General features: G+C 37.4%; 1 long non-coding RNA gene across 1 annotated transcript in view; it reads left to right on the forward strand.

Moving 5' to 3' along the window:
- Positions 1 to 479: 479 nt before the first annotated feature.
- The window catches only part of LOC127621364 (uncharacterized), a 39,776-nt gene continuing 16,841 nt past the window's right edge, over positions 480 to 23,414 (forward strand). The window contains exons 1-2 of the long non-coding RNA XR_007967848.1: positions 480 to 634; positions 12,808 to 12,915. This is a non-coding gene — a long non-coding RNA (uncharacterized LOC127621364). The remainder of the gene's footprint in view (positions 635 to 12,807; positions 12,916 to 23,414) is intronic.

Consider the following 23,414-nt stretch of genomic DNA (forward strand, 5'->3'; position numbering starts at 1 on the left):
ATAGGTTACACATTAGTTAATGATGTCCTCTAAATGTCAGAGATGGCCAGTGGGTTCTGTCAGTTAATCGGACTGGGAAGAAGCGCTCGGAGCAAATTCATTACAGCAGTCAATCCGTAACCTGGTCTGGGAACTCGGGGGATAGTCCACGCCAATAGAGGAACAATGCCTCCTCAGTTCAAGTCCAACAAAAGACCTGGCGAACTTGTTTGAATTTCAGAGCACGTCCTTTCTTTCACATAGAGGACTGCCCCTCCCGAACACCCTTCATGAAAAAAAGAAAAGGAAAGAAAAGGGGAGAGAAAAAACATGCCGACCATCTATGCTCAACAGTGCACTTTTCTATTTGGTGCTACAGACAAATAGGTTATGGGAAACTTCTTAACCCCTCCTTCCTCTCACCCCTCTCACTGGCTCTCGCTTATACGGTAGCTGTTGTTCTCGTGGGCTTGGACTGTGCTTGTGCAAGAATCAGAGCCGCTGAGACACGCGTAATGAACTGAGTATTAGCGGCAATTTTAAACCGAAAGCGTCCCATGTACACCGGCTTATTGGCGAGAGAGCTCTTTACCTTCAACAGGAGTTGCATCTGATCACGTCAACTTCGGTGTAAATTCAAAAAGGCTTTGCTCAAGTGAGTACATCTGGAGACATTTCTTATATCCTTTATGAGAGATAATATGACTGTTACACTGCTACTAGTAAAGTTGACAAGGGCTATTTCATTTAATGAATTTATTGTATTTTTGAGTTGCGTTACATGCAGGTATAATAAAATGTTATGTAGCCCTATATATAAAATGCATGGTCTCATGCAAGGATAGTTTATGTAGTAGGATAAAAGTTGCAATTATCATCATATGAAATTGGGGATTTAATGTTGCATTTTTGCCACAGACAACATGTCATCTCTTGTTTATCTGTAATGTGCTGCCTAGACAGAATGATTCTGATTACAGGTCGAAGGCTACATCAGTAACACTCTTTATCTTCTATCAAACAAATGTCATTTTGTGTTTAATACTATGAACTGTCTGACACATTACATGAGCCCATTACTTCTAATTCAGTCACTGTAATGAATTAAACCTCAATGCTATTCTGCACGCGGCACTTACACTTATAGATTCGGAAGACATGACATTAATTGTTTCTTATTTCAAGAACAGCCAACAACTTTTACATAGTAATGTTCTTCAATTTAATACATATTCATTTGCTTAATATTTGCTCCATACTATATGTTCTGTGTTCAATGTTTATAATCTTTGATTTATTGGTTTTATACACTGTGAATTGAGTTTGCTATTAGGTAGGCCTTTGTTTTGATTCTTCTTACTAAATTCCATTTTGGCAGTAAGAGAGCCCTCTTATAAAGACCTGAATAACCCTAATGTAAAACTTAGGGTTAACTTAGGGCCCAAGGGCTAAGCTTTCCACATTTAAGCTATTGTTTGTCTTTATTGTACAGGGCACTTCTGAATAGTTGCACTGAGTGTGTTCCCACTGGGCCAATGATTCGCAACTTGACATTGTTCACCCAATTCAGTCAGAAAACCATCATGTCAGATTGCGCACAAAATTATGTCGGCAAGAAATAGAGCCATGCAAGACAAGAGTCCTAAAAGTGCATTATTTTTGGATGCTATATGGGCCTACAGAGTACACCCTCTGTGCTAACATCTATTCAGTTGCCTATATTGTGACAACTTGTCTCAGCCTATATGCAAACAGCGACACAGCATGAAAATGAAGACACATTTTATAAGACAAGTGATAAAGATAATTTTATTGAGCAAGTTTTTCAGCTTCACAACATCTTGATGGCCACCTTATACACACACACACACACACACACAGAAAGAGAGAGAGAGAGAGAGAGAGAGAGATAGTTGGACTTTTAAGTGTAACAAGCTCATCATCACATTTTGATTGATAGGTTGGTTATCCATACTGAACTCATTTACAGTTCTCATGGAGATGAAAGTATGCATAAGGTATGTCTATGTAAAAATGGAGATTCTGAAGCCTAATAGTCAGAATATGGGCACATTGCCATATGCAAGCAACAGAAATCACCTCCATATTCTACTGTAGATCAACCAATACTGGCTCTGCTATGCTAAACATACCTGGCTTGTTGTCAATGCAAGTGATTGCAAGAATCGTTTAATCGGTGACGACCAATTTCCAATGCATTTTCATGTAGCCTATTCATTCATAGCTACAATAAAATCCCTGTAAGCGAGGACGATTGATTGGCATTGCCGCTTAAATATTTCCATCAAGTATGCTCGCCGTTTTTGCCATAAGAAAAAACATTAAACATTTTGCAATAGTGCGTGAGGATTACAGCTTTAACCTGCCAAAGGGATGCAAACACACTCTGGAGATTTCTAATTACATCATCATCACAATCATCAGTGCCTTACACTCCCTTGGTCCAAGACCTTTGACCTTCTCTGGCTGGTCCATATTTTGGTACTGGAAGCCCGTCCCACCGCTTATCCCCTCTAACCCCCCCCAAACCCCCCACCCCCTCACACTCCTCGAGATGTGGCCCTGTTCCCTCTCTCAGACCGCTGGCAGCAGCAACACAATCCTCCTCTCGTCTCTCTTATAGCATCTCTCGGGATCTGTGGCATTAGCGATCTCAACCGTGCACGGACAACCTGCCACCAATCGGCCAAAAATAAGAGAGAGATCTCTCTGTTCAGTGCCGAAATGAACGTGATGTTATTTCCTTGTACAATTTTTTCCTCTGGAATCGGATTTTTCCTTTGTATAATCTCGCTGCTGGTTCCGTGGGATATCTATCGCTACTGCCACGATTTAATAGAGCCAAAGGAGCCTTTTGTGAGATTGGGAGGTAATTTGCAATGCAAATGGCGGCCTGTGCTAGGATGACTGCTTCTTATTCGACAGGCTCCCTCACTTCATTTCTCATATTGTTTGAATATTAAGTGCTCCGATGTCAAATGGATTACAGCTTCTGTTTTGATTCTCATTACCAAATGAAGAAATTGTCTTTTTGTTTTGCGACTTTTGATAACTACAAATGAATTGGAGTGACTTGACAATTGAAAAGTTTCGTGCCAATTTTATCCTCTTTTAGCAACTTCTCCACTTGGATTTATGCTCTGGGGATTACTGTTGTGGAATTGGAAGCGAGTTGTTATCTTTGGTTATCTAGCTGTATGAGTGTGTTGGGCTTCATAAAGCTAGATAACCGAAAGTAAAAACTGCCTCCTGGCTCATCGAACTCTGAATGCTTAATTACAAGAAGATTCTCCAATTCTTTATTCTTTAAAAAACAAACAAAATAAATTATATATAAAAAATTATATGTTCAGAATTCTGAGTGAAACACACTGTCAAACATGAATTTAGGTTTTATTGTTTTTATTTTTTAATGTTCATTTTATTATATTGTTGTTGAAAGTATTAACACGGTCGAGTTTATATTGCACAAAAAATGCCCACATTAAAACTAACAAAAAGGTGACCTGCATTTTTTTTTTCTCCCAGAGAAAGTATTGTTTTAGGGAAAAGGATAAATTAATAGCTAAGTAAAGTTTAAATGTATGTCTTTCCAGATATATGTCGAGATTGTATGATTTCACCAAAATACTGAAAACTGACATGTGAAGAGAGAGGACCCACGTGCTAACTATTTATTTCAGCTCGGTCGCCTTTGGCCAGGAAACGGCGCTGGCATCCCAAACAGAAATAATTAGGACATATAGAGAGAGCTGACAAAAATGAAAAGGGGTGGGCACATGGGGAGCGAGGGGGTCGGTCCTCCTTAATTGATTCTGTTAAACGGAGCGCAGTAGATGTGAACGTCTGGACGCTCCCATTCCCACGCTCGAGGGCAAGTGCCAATGCCACGGCCCTCTCCAGAATATGACAGACAGCGCCGGTGGGGTGGGGGGGGCTGAGGGGCGACATGGGTCATGAAAAGATGTCAAGTGCACCCAACTCATCTGCATCCCTTTAGAAAGTGGCGACCATTCCCAGCCTCAGCAGACGCGGGCCCCAAAGCAAGAACAGTAGCCCAACGGCTGTGAATATCTCACAAGCATGATATACACTGCTTGTGTTTGTTAATGTGGGAAGAAGTGCATGCTGTATAAAGGTTGTGTATTGTGGTTGATGTTTTCAAGCATAGCTTTACTGCAGGTCTTAGACTGTGTTTAAAAGATGACATCACCACTATTGTCCTCTCTCTTGTATTTGAACTTGAGCAGTGTGAGATTTTTAGTTTTGTCTGGCTTAACGCCCTCTCATTATAACATCTTTATTCTTTGCAACAGGGTTAAAATCTACTCTATTTTGACATTTTGAATTTATTCCACATATATGTAGACTGAATTGGATTTGTTTTATAACACAGTGTTGTAGACTTTAATAAATATTTTAAAGGCCTAACACAAAGCAGAGCAATAATTTAGCCAGTGAAGAAAAGCAGATTTCCTGGCTTAAACCATGATGTTAGCATTGTCTAACATTTTCAAGGAACCTGTAAGTTAGAGACTTACTCATTGGAACTGTAATTTAATTACATGTTGGTCTAGCAATGAAGTATCCCATAGCTATAAATGCATTTTAAAATTGCTTGTATTAGTCAATTACATTTGTAAAATATGTGTATTAACAAAAAATCTATTATTCTTATTCTTATACATTTTTAATAATGGGACTACTGACCTGCATAATACATTTAGTAATTAGAAGAGGGAACAACAGACACAGCTTTGTATGCACACAACACAAACTGAAGTAGTTTTTAATCCTAGGCTCTTATTTGTGAATACCTACAATGACGAGAATTTACGTAGCTCATAAGAAATCTGAGAACATGATATTGACAGACACTGAATAGCCAGAAACCACTGTCAAAAGAAATTGTAACCTTGCCAATTATTTCTTGATTATTGTTTTAAAATCTCCAGACAAGACACCAATGGTGTGTTAAAAGCAGGTTAAAAGCTTAAACAATGCATCCTTTTTTATATTCTTGTCATGTTATGTTAATCTGACATCTCTGACTCGTGGTAGATCCCTATGAACTCTTTCCAGTGTCTGTTTTGTTTTTTTTGTTTTTTTTTCCTCTGGTTGTTCAGAACATTTGTAGCATCATCTAAAACATGAAACCCTGCATTGTTTTAGCCTACCAGTCAAGTACATCGTAATTCCTTTTAAGATAATGTTAGATGCCCCTTTGTTTTATCTATGTAACGCTTTCTTTGTATGCACCGGGGTCTGACAGTCAATCTATTCAAAACGTCCGCATTGCAATTTAATGTGTACTGTTGAAAGGCTGAATGTAGTATTGAATGTTTGCAAATCAGTTTTGAGATCACTCTTTTCATTACTGTTATTCCATATGCTTTCAGTGATAGAAATGGGTCATGTTTTTCAAGAATATCAACAATTGTATGGAGAAGACAGTACTGCATGCTATAAGCTTGTGCTGTACATCTAAGAATTACTTTTTTATTTTTTTGTCCCCTTCGTGAGGATTTTCTCCTGCTAGATTAAATCATTTGGAAAAATATGATTTCTCATGGTTGCTGTTTCGGATGTTTTAGTGAAAAGGAGCAATAATACATCTGCACTTTATCACAGAGCGTCTTTTAAATATTTAGCATGTTTTACGTGGTTTAGTACCTAGATTAATCTGGAATCCTTGGTTCCTTTTGAATATTAATTTTGTTGTGGCAGGCTGACCAATTGCATCTCTATGAATGGACCGTTTGCTTTTGTGTCTTAGACGGTGCAGGCATATTGCTGTCTTGTTATTGGCGCAATAGTATAACCATGGCGACCATGGCAGCTTATCAGTATTCATTGGGTAAGCAATCTTCATATTTTTGGCTACTCCATTTCCTCTGCCTGCTCACAGATGCAAACCTTTCACAGTGTGTCTGCACAGTTGTCTTCAATACAGGGCTTACTGAAGTGTTAGCATTTGGCCAACTGTCATGGTTTGTCATCTCAGTTTATTTATCTTAAGAGGTTTTGTTTTCCTTGGTCGTAGGATGATTTAACTGATTTGTATGCTATGATTGCCAACTGGAAATGTATGTGCAAACTTAAAATAGCATTTTTATCCTGCTCTACTCATGGGTCACCAAATTTACCTAACTTTAATTTTTCAAACTGCGTGTGTGGATATAGATGCATATTTCACCCAAGAATGATATTTTAGGAATAGTTCACCCCAAAATGAAAATTCTTCATCATTTACTCACCCTCATGTTGTTCCAAACATTCTTTCTTCTGTGGAACTCAAAATGAGACGTTAGGCAGAATGTTGCTCCCAGTCACCATTCACCTTCATTGTATGGAAAAAGATGCAATGACAGTGAATGGTGACTGAGACCATTATAAATGAATTAATACAGGTTTGGAATGACATGAGTCAGTAAATGATGACAGAATTGTTCCTTTTTGGGGTGAACTATAACAGGGCACCAACCCTTTGTGTCTATATCCAGATACTATTTTGGCTTGATTCTCAAAGTTACGTTTTGGTTATAGACGACATATGGATCATATTGATACACAATTATTAGGAAGGCTATAACTTGCCTTGAACTGTATTAATAGGACAAGTGCAGCATCTCTTCTCTTTCTCAACAACAGCTTACTGATTTCAGATCTAGAAGCTGAAATCAATTCTATATTCACTAAGCTTTCGTGTTTGTATAAGTTTACATCCTGCAAACTAATGGAATAAAGTGCTTTGAAATGTGCTGAGTTGTTAAACAAGCAGATATATGTTGTCTCAGAGTATCCTGTAGACACACCCCTTCTCGATCAGGTCACATGTACAGTGTCGTTCCCAGTGGTTGGAGTCGCTGTGGCAACAGAGGCTGTCACATGCGTATGATGGCAATGTGAAAAGCAGGACAGGTTTTATACACATATATTTATGTGTGTGTTTGTGTATATTAATAAGTGGAAGAATTTATGTCCATGAATGTCCTGTACCCCTTAGTAACATTTAGTCTGTCTAGATTTCCATGTCATGATCAGAATATATCACATTGTCAGCTAACCAACTTGCACATTTAAATGTAACAAATCATCTCACAAATAGAACATTTTCTAATTCATCTGTTATACTAATCATTTAGTAGTAGGTACGTAAAAACCACATCAGTATGAGCAATTTTTATTTATTTTTTTAATGGCTGAATTATTATATAATTTTTTTTTTGTTTTGGTAAAAATATGTCGATATGTATTATACTTAATCAGTAGTACATTAGCTTGCAGCTTGCAATGCATTATACATCAGCTTGCAGTGTGTGTAATTGTTAATATGCTTTTGCTGTAATAAAAAAGAACATTATTATCAAATCATAAGTAATATGAATTTTACTCTATATGCCAGAAGCAGCCCGCTTAATAAGAGTGCTATGGCAGTGTATGAATTAGTATTGTGTTGTATTGTTATACTGCAGCGGATTGGCTGCGGCTGAGTTTCTCTGTTGCCTGCTGAATTTAGATATGCAAATTCTCAGAGCTATAAATAAGTCAATATAACTGTGTCTCAAATACGCCTCAATCAAAGAGCCTAAATAATACACACCATGATAATAAGAAGGGTGACTGTATTAATAATAATAAAACAAAAAGAATAGCAATCAAAGTTTAGAATTGCACTTTACGAATATCAAAATCTATTTAGGTTCTCTATACTGTATATTTATAATGTACGTTTGTCATTATTTATTCGTTTTTACTAATAAAAATGTATAAGAAGTAATATGTTGTGTGATACTTATATTTATTTAATAATGCAGTTCAAATATAGCTGGTTTGTTTGCTGAAAAACCATTACCACCGTGACTCTAATGATTAGTGCTGATGAAATCAGAAGAACTAGGGTTGTACCACCCAGTTTCTTAGGAAAAAGGAGCAGAGGTTCTTTTCATGCCTAGGTTGCAAGCAAAAGACAGCATTTGTCACATGTGCCAGTAATGTTGCATAGCGCTGCATGTTAGCATACTCACATTTGAATCCCTCTCTCCTATGCAAATTTAATGCATGCATGCGGACACATGCATATATGCGGATGCTCCAGACTCTCTACTTAATAACCTTATTAGTGACATGGGAATTAAAAATGTATCATGCAGGAGGGGATGGAGAAGGGTGCCCCGCAATCTGCCCTGAATCGCATTGCAGACTGTGGGTAGGGAGGAGGTGGGCTGGGCTCTGTCAGCACAGTAGCATTTCCTTCAAGGTGCCACCATCTTAAAGAATTTAGCAGTGGTGAGCATGCAAAAAGGATAGACCTAAAATGTCCGCTGGCATGCGCTTGATTATGAGCCCACTTCGCATGTTCCAATAAGGCGATGCCGCATTCGCATAATCATGCTCTACAATTATGAAATTAGCTAGCATCGCTGGAAATGTGCATGTCAAGCAAGCTATTTGCATGCATAAACCCGCCCCACTATTGTCAGTTACATATGCAAATTGCTTGTGGCAAGCCTTGCACATATCCGGCACAACACATGTGCAATATTCCAACACAGCATGGAATCCTCTGCATTTCACCCAATCTGTGTTCCTCTTTTGCCGTGTACGATTGGATAATTCTGGGTGAATATTTATTTGATACATTTAACCCATTTGACATGTTTTAATCTAATTGTGGCAAGTGTGGTCATATTGAATTTCCATCACTATTTTCATTACCAGATTGCAACTAATGTGAAATTATATCCAACTTGTGCTTTTTTTTTTACAATGATTATAGTTTAAAAGGCTGAAAATACACTAAAATGCCTTTTTGAGAAATGTCATGGGCATGGATATGCTGTTGCTGTAACATTTGCAGAGCAGTGTTGTCACGGGTCGGTTGCTGTCTTTAGAACAAGGAGTCACTCAGAGGAATTGCTATTCCTCACTCGGGCTCCACTCCATTCCAATGTCTTAATTATGTCAAAGGTGATTGGCTGGAATGGAACTAGCTGTATGACACTTCCATTTGCATTACCTTTCATCTCTGTGCGTCCTCTTGGCACTGCCGAGGCAGGGGTGCTAGAAATTACTCTTAATGCTTAGCTTCTTTTATATCACCCCCATATAGACCTACATATAGAACATATAGCTTTGAATGATGATGCATATGTGTACATCAATATCCGTCAAATATGCTCCGTGTATAATTGTGCATTTGTGTTTGCTAAAAGAAAACAGAGCTCTCCATGTATGATGATACACCATCAAACCCCAAACATTTTGTAGCTCATCTGGGTAATGGCTGAATGTAAAGAAAGGCTCATAATAGAAGGCAAAGCAAATTGTTAGTTTTATGCTTCTCATCTTGGAATGTGCCATACACATCCATCAGCAGGACTGACATTGTTGTCAGAGAGTAATGGGCTTCTTTAGAGTCCTCTGAATTCAGTGTAGAGGAAAGCTTTAAAAGACAGGATATTACAGTGCAGAGTGGCAGTGAGGCATTCCAATGGAGCATGGACAGTTACATGAATCAGACCGCCATGGTCCCATGTCATCCTGGTTTGGGCAGAGTTGGGCATTAGACAGCAGCAGGGATGGGTAAGTGGTGGTATCAGCAAAGGTATGTGCATTTGTGTGTCATTTGATTATGTGGGATTACACACATGTGTAGCAACGAAAGAATTCTGTGCACCTTTATCTACGCAGATTGTTCAGAGAAAAAAGGTCTGTGCAAATGTCCTCTTGAGCCTGTCATGCAGACTACCATCACCCAGTATATCTGAGAAGTGTTAATTATCATGAAAGTGGGCAACAAAGGTGTGAGCAAAACTCCCTCCCTCTCCCAGCCACCCACACACACACTTATACTGGATGTGTGCAACCCACCTCCACCTCAACCACTCACTCCCAGACTGCCGTTATGAGAGCTGGGTGGATGTAATTAAATTTGTGCATGTTTTAGATCTGTCAGTGGTGGGCGGAAACAATGGTATCTCCTGGTCTAAACACTTAATAAAACACGTAAAAAAAAATGTTTGTTACCTATTGTTGGTGGACAATAGGTAACAAACAACCACATAAAATGTTTTGTGCCACAACCAATCGCTTGCTTTTGTATAAGCGTGTATGAAGGTGTGAGTTGTATTTGTGAATGCTCATATGCGTGAATGTCCCTATGTGTTTTTGTTTGTAGTCAATCATGATCCATGAGGTATATGGCTCTGTGTGTGTGTGTGTGTGTGTGTGTGCGTGTTTTTGTGATTTACGAGGACAATTTTGTAAGTTACAAATTAGTAATTACAAGGGTATTATGCTATAAATGTGATTTATGAGGACATTTCTAGTGTCCCCATAATTCAAATCGCTTAAAAATCATACTAAACAATGTTTTATTGAAAAAGTAAAAATGCAGAACGTTTTCTGTGAGGGTTAGGTTTAGGGGTTGTGTTAGTTTTAGAGGATAGAATCTATAGTTTGTACAGTATAAAAGTCATTATGTCTATGGAAAGTCCTCATAATGATAGGTAGACCAACGTGTGTGTGTGTGTGTGTGTGTGTGTGTGAGAGAGAGAAAGAGAGAGAGAGAGAGAGAGAGAGAGAGAGAGCTCTTGCTTCTCACCCATCAGATGTGATGCAGACTGTTAGCTGGGGAATCATACTTGGCTCCATGCTAGAGCAGCTGGCCTTCATATATAGTCCAGTAGCCACTGATTGTCAGGACTGAGGTGTTGGCAGAAGGAGCCAGCGCAGACGCTGAGGGTGTGGAGAGAGAGGGTGGGGGATGGGGAGGACTGAAAACTGCCAAAATCGAGAGCAAAATGTTACTTTCTCCGTACTGCAGGCAGTACAAACACATGGGGACTTTTAGTTTTTAAGTTTAGCTACTTAACTTAATTATTGATATCTGTTTTCCAGAGCCAGGAGGTATATTATAAATATATAGAATAACATATTACCACTTTGTCAAGCGATATATACAGTAACTTATCAGTTTCATCTTAGAGTGTTGTATTATGTTATCATTTAGCAGCAAATATGTCCTTTACTTGGGAACACTCAATTTTATTACTATCATCTGCAGAGATACAAGATAGAACATTCTCACAACTGAACTGAAATAATGTTATGCCTTTTGTCAGATTGTACTTTGCAATAGCAGTTTTGCTGTGCCTTTTATTGTATGCATGACAACTGTTTTTGAAAATAAATGCATATTTTTCATTTAAATTGTGCTCTTTTGTTTTTTGCCTTTTCACATTCTCTACAAAGACTGTCAAGATTGTCTCATTTAAATAATTGCTCAGCTATTAATCACTGGATATGCTATTTGTAGATGTTTATACATGAATTTATTGTAGGCATTAGTTACAGTGATATTAATTAGTAATTAATGTGTAATAAATGTCATATAAGCGATAATAAAGTGAGAGTGGCACAAAAGTCTCATAGTTGCCAACAGAAAACATAATACAATTATATTATAAAAAATATATAGATTTTGTAATATTATAAAATTATGTTGAAAAAAAATACACTGTCTGGGATGCATGTTGTCGCTGTACGAAGTCAAAATCCAAGCCAGCCGAACACAGAAGCTTAATAAAAGCTGACAGCTGTCACTCTGACATGTGTCAGGAGAGAGAGAGCCTCCTTTATATGGACATGGCCTTACATTGCTCTTTGATGGTTTCTGTATATAACACTGCACGAGTTTTCTAAAAAAATATTTTTTTTGTTTTTAGACAAAAATACATTAAGCAACTGGATTTAATGTACTCAAAAATACATTAAAGCCTTCAATGTTTAAATGTAATTATTTGTTGTAGTTTGTTTTCAGGAGGAAAAAAATATGCTCAAAAACATTTCTTTAAACAAATCTTTTTCAATCTAGAGGCTAGAGATAGATATAAAAAGGCTTAAATATCTGCAGCCCTCTAGCAGAATGTGTAGCCTTTCTGTTACATTGCATGCTGCACAACAAACCATCCAAAGGCTTCTGTTAAGTGCTATATTTCCACACATAACATATTGTAAATGTACTGTAAAAAAGCTAACTAAATATACTTAAATATACAAAGAGAAATATAATTTTATGTATCAGATCTGAGAAAAGTAGTACAGTGCATGTGTGTGACTCCAGGGGATGCATAGCTGCAGAGATCTCGGGCTCTGCTGGCCAGGGAGATGCTTTGAGGTGACAGTCATGCAGCCTCTGCCAGCATTCTCGCATACACAGGGATAGTGTGAAACAGAGAGAGTCATTATGACAAAAATTCACCATAGTGAGCCCCTCTAGGTATAATGGCAATACTGGGTACACCAGCTGCAGCAAGTCATGGACAGGGTGTTTTTCTGGAGAGTCAGAGATGATGCACTGTATATACCTGTGTATAATTTTACTCACCTTTACTTACATTTATATTATCACATGTTCTACACACTGCCATTCACACAGCACCATCAAACGGCTTTCTGAACAAAAACAACAACACCCACAAACAAACATCACAGCATATTGCTTAGTTGTATGATGTTCAATTGTTTGTTTTGTGTCCTCTTGACATTATTTATAATTCTTTTCATTATACACAAGCATTAAAGAGTTTATGATATGTTAAAATAGGTCACAGACAGTCAGTGTGTATATAACCATTCTCTGCACATGCGTAACAAACAAAAAGCCAGTCAGTTTACAAAATGTATGAACTTCTATGGCACTTTCTTCATTTGTCATAAAAATGAGTGGCTTTGAGCTCAAATCTAGCTTACACTAGCTTTCATATGCTTTGCAAGCATTTTCCATTTTCCTTTGTGTTGCAGGGATGAAGTAAGGAAAATGTGACCATTTCTCATCCAATGAATGTGAGCAAGAGAGAAATGACATCAATGTTATCAACTGATTAAACGACTCATAATCCAGCCGATAAGGTGAGTTCAAGTCAAGACAGATGTTTTGTCAATCAGAACAGTTCTGATAATTCTGATATTAATTCCTTGAATGTTGTGTGTGTGTGTGTGTGTGTGTGTGTGTGTGTGTGTGTGTGTGTGTGTTATTAATCACACCCATTCTTAAGACAAAAGTCTTTATTCTTAGCATATCTGTCATAAGGATGCTTCATGCAGGATCAGAATAGTCAGCACTCCAGATAAAGAATAGCAGTATGCGCTTTATTGTCTTTATTTCTCAAATGCATCTGAAATATACAGTATGTTCTTAGTTGCTCTCTACCATTCTGATTTCATTCCACTAGCCTATAATATGTCTCCTGAACACCCTGCCACTAAACTATGTCAAATGCTCCACAAACTTTGCCTTTGCATACCCGGAATGCTGACTAGCAAAGTTTGCAATTATAAGAGAAATGCCAGAAAAAAAGAACAGTTACTACTAACATGCATGCTATCAGCATACAATACCTGTATATAGTATCAACACCTCACAGGTGAGACCTGGCTGTTTTATATATGCTATTTTGCCCCTCCCCTCGCACCCGTGCTGTGGTGCGATTAGCGTGAGCTCCGAGGAGCTAATGAAGTCTTGCACCTAGGTTTGCATGATTACAGTTGGCTGCAGCACAAAGGGAAGAGCCCACGAGGACAATAGATGTCAGTTTACTATGCACGCCCATGCCTCTGCTGTGTATCAAATAGCCTATATCCACTTGTTTTATGTGACATGTTTGAATACATAATGTGTTGTAAATTTAAACCTGTTTTGAATGCTATTTGCAAGTGTTTCAGTATTACTTACATTGGATTTATATAGTAGCCTATGTGTCGAAAGAAATATGCATCAATGGACGTCAAGGAATGATTTACAGCAGAAAATTCTGTATGTAACCAAAGTTCTTCCTTGTCCTGGGCATTTAATAATGTTTTATTATTTATTATCATTTTCAAAATGCTAGTTAGCTTATGACTACAGATGATGAAGCACTTTTGCATTCATTAAATATTCAAGTAGCTTCAAGTATGTTTAACGGTGGCGTACAATGTGGTTGTAACTGACATCATCCTTTCCCTCTGAGAACAAAGAATATGCGCATGGTAATGCCATGCAAATGTATGCAGATTTCAAGCAGCAAGGGGGAGGAGTTGAGGGGACCTAGAGAAGAAGCAGTAGTGGATGCTCACAGCAACACTGAATGTTTACATATATATATTCTTGAGACACATTGTTTTTTTGTGGATTTGAGGTTAAAATATATATATATATATATTAAATCATGCATATTAATATAAACCTTTTGCATAAACCACCTCATATTTGTCCCCACAGCCAGGATACATTTTTGATCTTAAACAAGGATCAACTGTAGCACTGGAGTGTCATTCTTTACTGCATGTTTTTGTCATTGCTGCCTCACCTCATTCGCCATTTTGGACTGTGGCACTTTTGTTTAGCACAATGCTTTATAGATTATTACTTAATATAAGATCAGTTAAAAAAAAATGTGTTGGCATAGTCCACAGACATAAAGACTGATTACATTTTTTATGAAGCTGCATAATCAGTAAACACTCGTGTGACAGTAATATAATTTTAGACGTTCAACACCATTTGGAAATGTATCATTCAAAAAGTAGTGACATATTCTGATAATCTGATAATCTGTAAATTCTTTCCTTCTTTCTTTCTTTCTTTTTTATATCTTTCTTTCTTTCTTAATTTCTTTCTTAATTTCTTTCTTTCTATCACCATTTTCAGAAGCTGTTTGACAGAGAGTGCACACTTTTATGCACGCTTTTGTTTAGACATGTGTAATAAACTAGCCTGGGCATTATTTGCAAGGCAGCTGTGGTACACTGGTGTTTGCTACAATTTCTAAACCTGTGTGAGTGGGTGTGGTTGTCTGTATGTGTGTATGTTCCGAGTTCTTCCATTTCCAAAAAGATCAGTGATTTGTGTGCGCCAGCACATGAAAGGCCGTTAAAATAATGCCCATCCCCAGACAGGAGACACAATGCTGCATTAGTCTGTGGCACACACATGCACGTCTGGGCCTCAGCTCAGACACAATATGGCGAATGGTAAGAGAGAAGAGAGGGGGTGTTAAAGCACAGACAGACACTCAGAATAGTGCATAATGATGTTAACATTCCTGCATGTCTAATAGAGCAGGACCCAGCCACAGAGAGATGCACCAAGTCAGACAAGCACATGTGCTCATGTGTATGTGTGTGACCATGTTCATGTGCCTGAGACAGCATGCAAAGATGATACATTAATTTGGACTTTTTATGCACGGGTGTGTTTGAATCTTTTTATTGCAGTGAGTGCTGGCTCGAGCAGTGGGAGGTTTGGCTCAATCATGCCACTGTAACTCTCAAAAGCACACATATAGTGTCCATTGTATGCTTGGTGATATAATATATATATATATATATATATATATATATATATATATATATATATATATATATATATATATATATATATATATATTATTGTGTTTTTACATATCTAAAATGCTTTTGCACCATTTCGGTATTCTGAAATATTGCTACACTTTAGCAGTGCTAGATTCTGACTTTGAAATAGAAAAGAAGATTGTGTGTGAATGCATGCAAGATGAGTCAATATGACAATGTAGCTCCGTCCAACATGCACATGAATATACAAAATAAATCCTAGTGGCCACAAAGCAAATTTATCAATACTGTTGTATTCTTCAACATGGGCGGCTGTATCATTTTAATTGGGAGCTTAGACTGGTGTGAGATGGTCCCGCTTCCATTTATTTCATTTTGTAAACCATACATCAGACAGAACCTTGCCAATGGGACCAACTGAATTAGATATGAAAATAGACAGGAAGTATTTGTTGAGAGGAGAAAGAGTGAGAGAAAGAGACAGACGTCGTCTCTGGAGGAAGGCAGGCGAGGACAGAAAAGCTAATTTTCCATGGCCACCCCGTGTCTTCTGCATTGCAGATCAGGGAAAATTCTGGAGGATATGATGGCAAGGCTCAGGAGAGGGTTTATGTTATCTGTGTCTTTGGTATGCTTTATTTTTTTCCCCCTTCCATATTTTGTCTCTCTCTGGTCACCATAAAATGTCAAGTTAATTTCCTGGGTGGTGTGAGCGACGACTTGCCATGCGCTGTGTGTGTCTGTGTGACATGATGTGCGTGAGTGTGTGTTGGCAAGGTTGTGGGGGAAGAGGTTTGCAAGGAGGAGCTCATACAATGTGCCCTGTTACATGCAGGTGTGTGTGTGTGTGTTTCATTTCAAATTCTGTTGCTATACACAGTATATGTGTGTGAGGGGGTGTATGTGGGCATGTATTGTAAATTAGCCATTGCTGCTACACTGCGTTAGTGAATGTTTCGGGAACCAAATTTGAATACAACACAATGTTAAGGATTATGAGATTCCATGATTTTCCAAGAGGATACAGACCTGAACCATATTATAGGGTTCACAGATTTCCCCCAACAAAATTAAACTCCCTCTCCTAAATATGAACAGTCTGCCTTCCTGAGCGTGTGTATGTGTGCTTAAAGGTTTATATATATGGAACTATTGGAATTCTGTTGTGACAAAAAAAATCAAAAATAAATTAAAACGGTGTTATATTTTAGCATCTTCAAAGTGGTCACCCTTTGCCTAGAATTTGCAGAAATGTACACTTGGCAACTTCTTGAGGCATCACCCTGGGATGCTTTTTAAACAGTATTGAAGGAGATCCCATTTATATGTTGGGCACTTGGTGGCTGCTTTTCTTTGTTATTCGGTTCAGTTCATCCATTTAAAAAACTTTTTTTTTTTTAAATAAAATTAGATTTTTGTAATTAAATAAATTAATATGTTGGCAAAATTATATTTTGTCTTCAAAACAAATTTCAGACATTTAAGCATACGCCTTCAGATCAAAAGATTTTTAAGATCATGAGAAACATTTCAGTCGTGTTTCAGAACTATTGAACGGCAGTGTATATTTCAGTAGCACAAGTGCACTCCACCAAACTGCAGTTTTTCTGCTAATTTCATACATTCAGAATAAAAGAGAAAAGTCAAATTTTTAGAATGTCTGATTTTAGATTTGTTTTTCAACTGTAGCAGGTGTGACATGAATAGCATGGATTGCCAATGATTTGACAGCCAAACATATACTGAACAAAAATTTCATTAAACGGTTCAAAGCAGTGATAAAGGAACTATTTTGAAAATTGTCCGAATTGTAAATTTGATTTTGTGTGGTATGTGAATAAATATGTGTTTGTTTTTTATTCGCCCAATAACTCATAAATGTATTATCCTTGAGACTCACTCAGTCGCACAAAGGGTTTTAAAACTGTTTTGAGGGTTTTAAAACTGTTGTGATTTCCATAGAGAAAGTCCTTGATGTACAGAGCAAAAGCACTGATCCATTAAGAAGTCTCCTCTTGTTCTTCCTCTGGTGGAGTTGTGCGTATACATGCTACCATTTGTCTATAGCTGTGATGTGTCAATCAGGGAATTCAAATGAGTGAATATGTTGTGTAGGTGTGTGTATATGCTAAAACATATTCTGATAGACCTGCGAAATATTGAAATGTGGAGGAAGGGATTAGGCATTTGTCACTCTTGCTTATGCTGATCTGTGCTTCTGCCCTACAAATGTCACATCCCATAAGTCATAAAAATCTCACCAGCTAATTGTACATGTTCATGATAGCACTTTGTATATTGCTTTTAGTGGATTGCGTTACGAGATGTACGGTGGTAAATGGGAGGGTGACTTCAGTGCATATGTGCATATGTGTTTATTAATGACATCTTACTGCTCTGTATGTTATTACATTGAGAACAATTGCTGAATTAACTAGCAATTATATATATATATATATTAAGATAGTGTTTACTCAAAGTAAATACTTCAGAAAAAGCATTTTATAACATCTTAAGTATTCTATAAACAAATTAATCTGTTTTGTTATGGGATCAGTCAATGTGAGCCCACTTTGAACATTTTTAATAACAAATCTATTCCCCCTCTTAAAAAAAGGTTTGTATTTTATAGGGACCCCTAGCCCCTGCAACAGTAATACGCTACCTATGGGGACTAGTTCTTTCAATTAGTCATTCTCCTACTTAGACTTTGGAAAACATTTAATGTTACTTGGTGTTATTTTAGTGCATTTCCATCTTTATATTGCAGAAGGCTTAATTAAAATTTCTTTTAATAAACATTATTGTTACATTTTGTTTTGTTTTCTTTCCTTAGTGGGACATCAATGTATTTTGACAGGAATCAAAGTATAAATAGATAAAAATTTCAGTACTTTCAAAATCTGTGATTAATCACAATTAATTATAAACAAAAATGTAATCGACTCACAGACACACAGACACACACACACACACACACAGAGACACACACACACATACAGTATATATATATATATATCATAGAGAGACATTTTATTGCTATTTTTTGTTTGTTTGTTTGCTTGTTTATGTCCTTTTCCCCCAGTTTGTCTATTTTTCTCACCTACAGTGGGTTTATATCTCAGCATCTCCTTAGCATTTTGGTGAAGAACCATGTGCACATTGGGGACAGAGTGCTCTTGCATAGGCAATGAAAATGCATCTATATGTATGTGAGAAGTGTGTGTGTGTATCAGTTGGTGTGTATGATTGCGCTACAAATAGAAAAAGCAGACCATAAATGGTGCAAAATGTTATGAATGAGTCCCTCATTTCTTAATAGCTGGAGCTGAATGGTAGTTTTTGAATGGGGTGTACAGAGCAGACTTAATCAGGAGCCCTCAGATTAATTAATGGACACAGTGAGGACCTCCGCTGCTGCTTGGGTAAACAGCAATTGTTCTTGGTCCGGGGTTCCCAAACAAGAGGGTAACAATGACGATATTGTCCCGTTGCCCCTCATTAAGGGGAGCATGCATGTATGTGTGTGCGCATGCAATCACTCTCCCATGATCCCATTACTGCTTCCTGGACCTGGCTCCAATCACATCTTCCGTGCCATCTGCAGAGAGAAAGAGAGCAAGCCTGTCATAGCATCTTCACATCAAAACCTGTCTAAGAGAAAAAGAGAGGGGAAGGGGGACAAAGAGAGGAAACGAAAGAAAGAGCGTGTTGTGTTTGGACTTCATTAGCATAGAGGAAGAGGGGTACAAAAGAGGACTTTACATCCTTGTTAGTGAGAAGCAATCAATTAACAGGACCAGACTTTCCCTGGCAAAAACACTGTGGTCTTTGAGTGAAATGTCTCTCGCTTTCTGTCTCTCTGAAGAATACATTTTGTCATTTCCAAATTCTGAATGTGTCGTCATATTCAAATGCTTGATTGGGCTGAGAAACAAGTAACTATGCTTTGTCATTTAGGTGTGTGTGTTTGTTTCTGTGTGTGTGTGTGCGTGTGTGTGTGTATGTGTGACAGAGAATGAGAGTGAAACAAGTACTACATATGATTTCAAAGGCACACAATATACCTTAGTGTACAGGAAACGTATAGAAACACGAAGACAGATACAAATCTATCATCATACCCTCTCAGAAGATAATGTTTTGTACACTTGCTTGTTTTATATCTCGTTATCTCTATCTTTGTCTGTCTTTTTATCAATAAAGCAGCCACTGAAACCTATAATTTTCTCTCTTTCTGTGAATTTGTTAAATCATATATTAAGCAACACCCTCAAAATACCTTAAAATGCAGGAGGCGCTCAGTGCCCTGGGATGATTTTTACAAAATAAAAGTTTCTGAAAAGGAAAGTCTGCAAAAGACAATGACAATTACATGTAAAATGTAATATTAGGATTGTGAAGCAATTACATATATTTAATTAAAGGAAAACAAAGAGTTGTGAATTCTGAGTGATGCGCTGAGTGATGACGACAAACTACAGCCAGTGCTAGCCAGACATCACTTCACCCTGGACTTAGGATGGACCCCAATGAACTTCAACAAAATGACCTGCCAGATGATCAGCGAGGCAACTCATTGATCTCTGCCTGCATCACCTTTGTCTATTGATGGATTACACTCTTGAAATGGAATACATAGGCTAACATTTAATTGCCGACAAAAGCCTTCATAAGCCAACTAACAAAGGACAATGCATAAATGTTAAATTCTGCGGTTAATACAGGATGGACTTCAAAGAGATTTGTCATTAATCATAAAGTTTAAACTCTGGACCTTAACACTTACTTAATTTAAATTTTTTAAACCATAACTTGGACTGCACACAAATAACTAACATTGGCATTACATTCATGATGTTAGCCTGTAAAGCTGCTTTTAAACAATGTGTGTTGTGAAAAGCACTATGACTTGACTTCATAAAACGTAAAAATAATTACACTTAAGGGAAAGGGTTGTTATTTAATACTTAAAAATAGTTTTTCTCTCGGTCTGCATCGTAAAATGCAATTGAAGCTATATTAATGTAGAATGGCTGTATTATACAGTAATAACAATGTTATTATATGTTAATAATGTGTTATTAAAGTGTTATTAATTGAATATATTAAAAGAGCAGAGATTTTTTGAGTATCAAATTAATATAGCACAAATGAATAATAGGAATTTTAATTTTTAATGCAGAAAAGTATATCCTTTTTTATTTTGAGTGTGAATTTGTATGGCGCTTTCCTTTATTTATAATTTGTTAATATCTAACAGTCATCGCTAAAGGCTTCAAAAACACTGCTTTTGCTTGTCTCAGGGTTTATGTGCCAGAACACAACTGCATAATGTTCAGCGGGTCACAAACGTTCATCTTTGCATTTTTTATATTACCCCATCTCACAGACTGTGTTTTCTCATTTTGAAACATCACAGCCAAATATTGTGCTCTGATTTTATTGCCTGGCTATACACGACAACAACCGCTGTAACTGTGGGCATCACAATCCCAGCAAACTAGTCAGAAAGACTAGGACATCTTCTAAATTTAGAGCCTTCATTTCAAACATCTCGATTTTCTCCACATCATCATATGCGAGTTATATACAAATAGAAGTCTTGTAGATTGTGCCGCAGAGGCGTCTGCTGTTGAACTGATGGACTCAGTTCAACGGTGCCAGCTTGTCCCTCAAATGTCTGTCAAATAGCATTCACACACACACGCTGTATTTTCAAAAATGCCAGGTGCTTCCTCTGTACCCTCCTCCTCTGCTCCTTTCTGCACACATTTGGCATAACTGTTGTGTTTAAAAAGGAAGCCCAGGTACATTATCTTCCCTTTTATTACATTTGAATACAGATTGTGTCCATCGTGGCGGTCTGCCAATCTGCAAATCCGTGCCCAGGGTCATTGTGGCTGCTTCATTTGCATAGAGACTGCCATTTGCTTGGCTCTCCCTTAATTGCACATTACCATGGCAACTGCATGTTGTAAGCAAGAGAATAATTAATGAAGACCCAGTGTCATGGGTACTTGCAGCAAAGGCGTGCAGCAGCAGCACTCGGGTGGTATTCTTTAGAAAGCATTAGCCAACATTAGGGAGAAATGCAAGGCACCTTGATGTGTAGAGAGTGTTGAGAAAGGAACAAAGGGATAGGGAAAGAAAGAAAGGACATAAATGTGGGGATGGATGGATGGGCGTGGGCATGGCTGAGGATGCGGTGCTTCCGTATATTCTGAACCAATGCTGGGAGTCAGCACCAGGAAGAAAGCCAAGATCTGAATACGATTGACACTCTAATAGAGGTGGTTTGTATTGCAGCTCGGGCAATGCACAACAGAGTGTTTGTGTGTGTGTGTGTGTGTGTGTGTGTGTGTGTGTGTGTGTGTGTGTGTGTGTGTGTGTGTGTGCACGCATGTCTGTGTGTTTTGATGGGAGTGTGTTTGAACATGCTCCCAGTTGAAAGTTGAAATCTTCAATATTTAATACAGTTGAAGAGAAAGAGGATGTGCGTGAGATTGCGGGGAAGGGTGCGGCTGTAATGATTATTTGTGACAGAAGACTGTGTGTGTGGGATCAGTCAGCTGAATGTAGGGCAATGTCAGAAAGCCTTTCTGCCTTCTGTGGGTGCTTCTGAGAAAAGAGCGGGAGGGGGGCTCATACAGCCCTCGCTGCAAGTGAGGAATACCCGATGTCAGTGCACTTTCCCTTTTTTCATTTCATCTCAGCGGTTGTTATTTGAGAAAACGCTATGTGCTTTGATAGAATATGGGATCTCTTGCATTGCTATAATGCAAAACTCAAATGTTATAATATTTTGTAAAATAAAATAATCAAATACATTAAGAACTTTATTTATAACTCTCATTCTTGTATACATGCTATAATGCAAACTCAGGCTATAACTATTATTAGCTGGTTCAGTTATTCCTCGTCAGCTATTTTTCTGAGTCTCATTATGCAATAGTACTCTCAGCTTCAGCACCACTTTAACTTGAATGTCAGTGGACTGAACATTTATTGAGAAGCCACATCGGACTGGTTGTTAGGATTAGCAAGCTATTTATTTTTATGGGCTGTTATGGATCACTCTTAATAAAAATTAAAAAAGGCTCTTTAGTGGTTCTTTGCTGTTTTTACACTACATAGGAATCTTGAGGTGGTTATGGTTATTTAACAATTTAAAAGTTCTAGATGTTATTCATATAACTGTTTTGGTTCTGTGAATCATCTGGGAATGTGAATTTTTTTTAAGTACTGGTACACAGAGTATTTTACATAGTTAGTGCTTAGTATTTTCTTAAAAGGACAGAACACCTGAAAATAAAAATTATTTCATTGTTACTCACCCTCATGTTGTTCCAAACGCAAATGAGTTTCTTACATCAATAGAAAACAAAAAGAATATTAGGCTGAATTTTAGCCTCAGTCACCATTCAGTCTCATTGCATCATTATGTATATATATATATATATATATATATATATATATATATATATATATATATATATATATATATATATATATAAAATGAAAGTGAATTGTGAAAAAGATTGTCAGTCCCCAATTTTCTGTCTAATATATCCTTTTGTGTTCCACTGAAGAAGGAAAGTCGGGTTTTGGAAATGATATAAGAGTAAGTAAATAAAACAGAATCCTATTCTTTTTATTTTAAAGTTTTCAGGCTGATTCAGTAATGTTAAAGCAATAGTTTTCCAAAAGTTATAATTCTCTCATAATATAAGTTACTCACCCTTATGCCGTCTCAAATTCGTATGACTTTCTTACTTCTGTGGAACAAAAAATAAAATATATTGATGGAGATATGATTTGAATATCTATACCATGCAAGTCAATGAGGATCAACACTTCCAAGCTCCAAAAAGTACATAAAAGCAGTATAACGATTTAATCCATATGACTTCTGTTGCTTAATCCATGTCTTCTGAAGCAATACAATTGGTTTTGGGTGAAAGCAGACCAAAATGTAACCTTTTTTGCATTATAAATCTTGACATCTGCAGTCTCCTAGGCAAAATCATGCTTTGAAGCTTGATTGCATTTCC

Source organism: Xyrauchen texanus, chromosome 3, assembly GCF_025860055.1.
Source record: "Xyrauchen texanus isolate HMW12.3.18 chromosome 3, RBS_HiC_50CHRs, whole genome shotgun sequence".
Lineage (NCBI taxonomy): Eukaryota > Metazoa > Chordata > Actinopteri > Cypriniformes > Catostomidae > Xyrauchen > Xyrauchen texanus.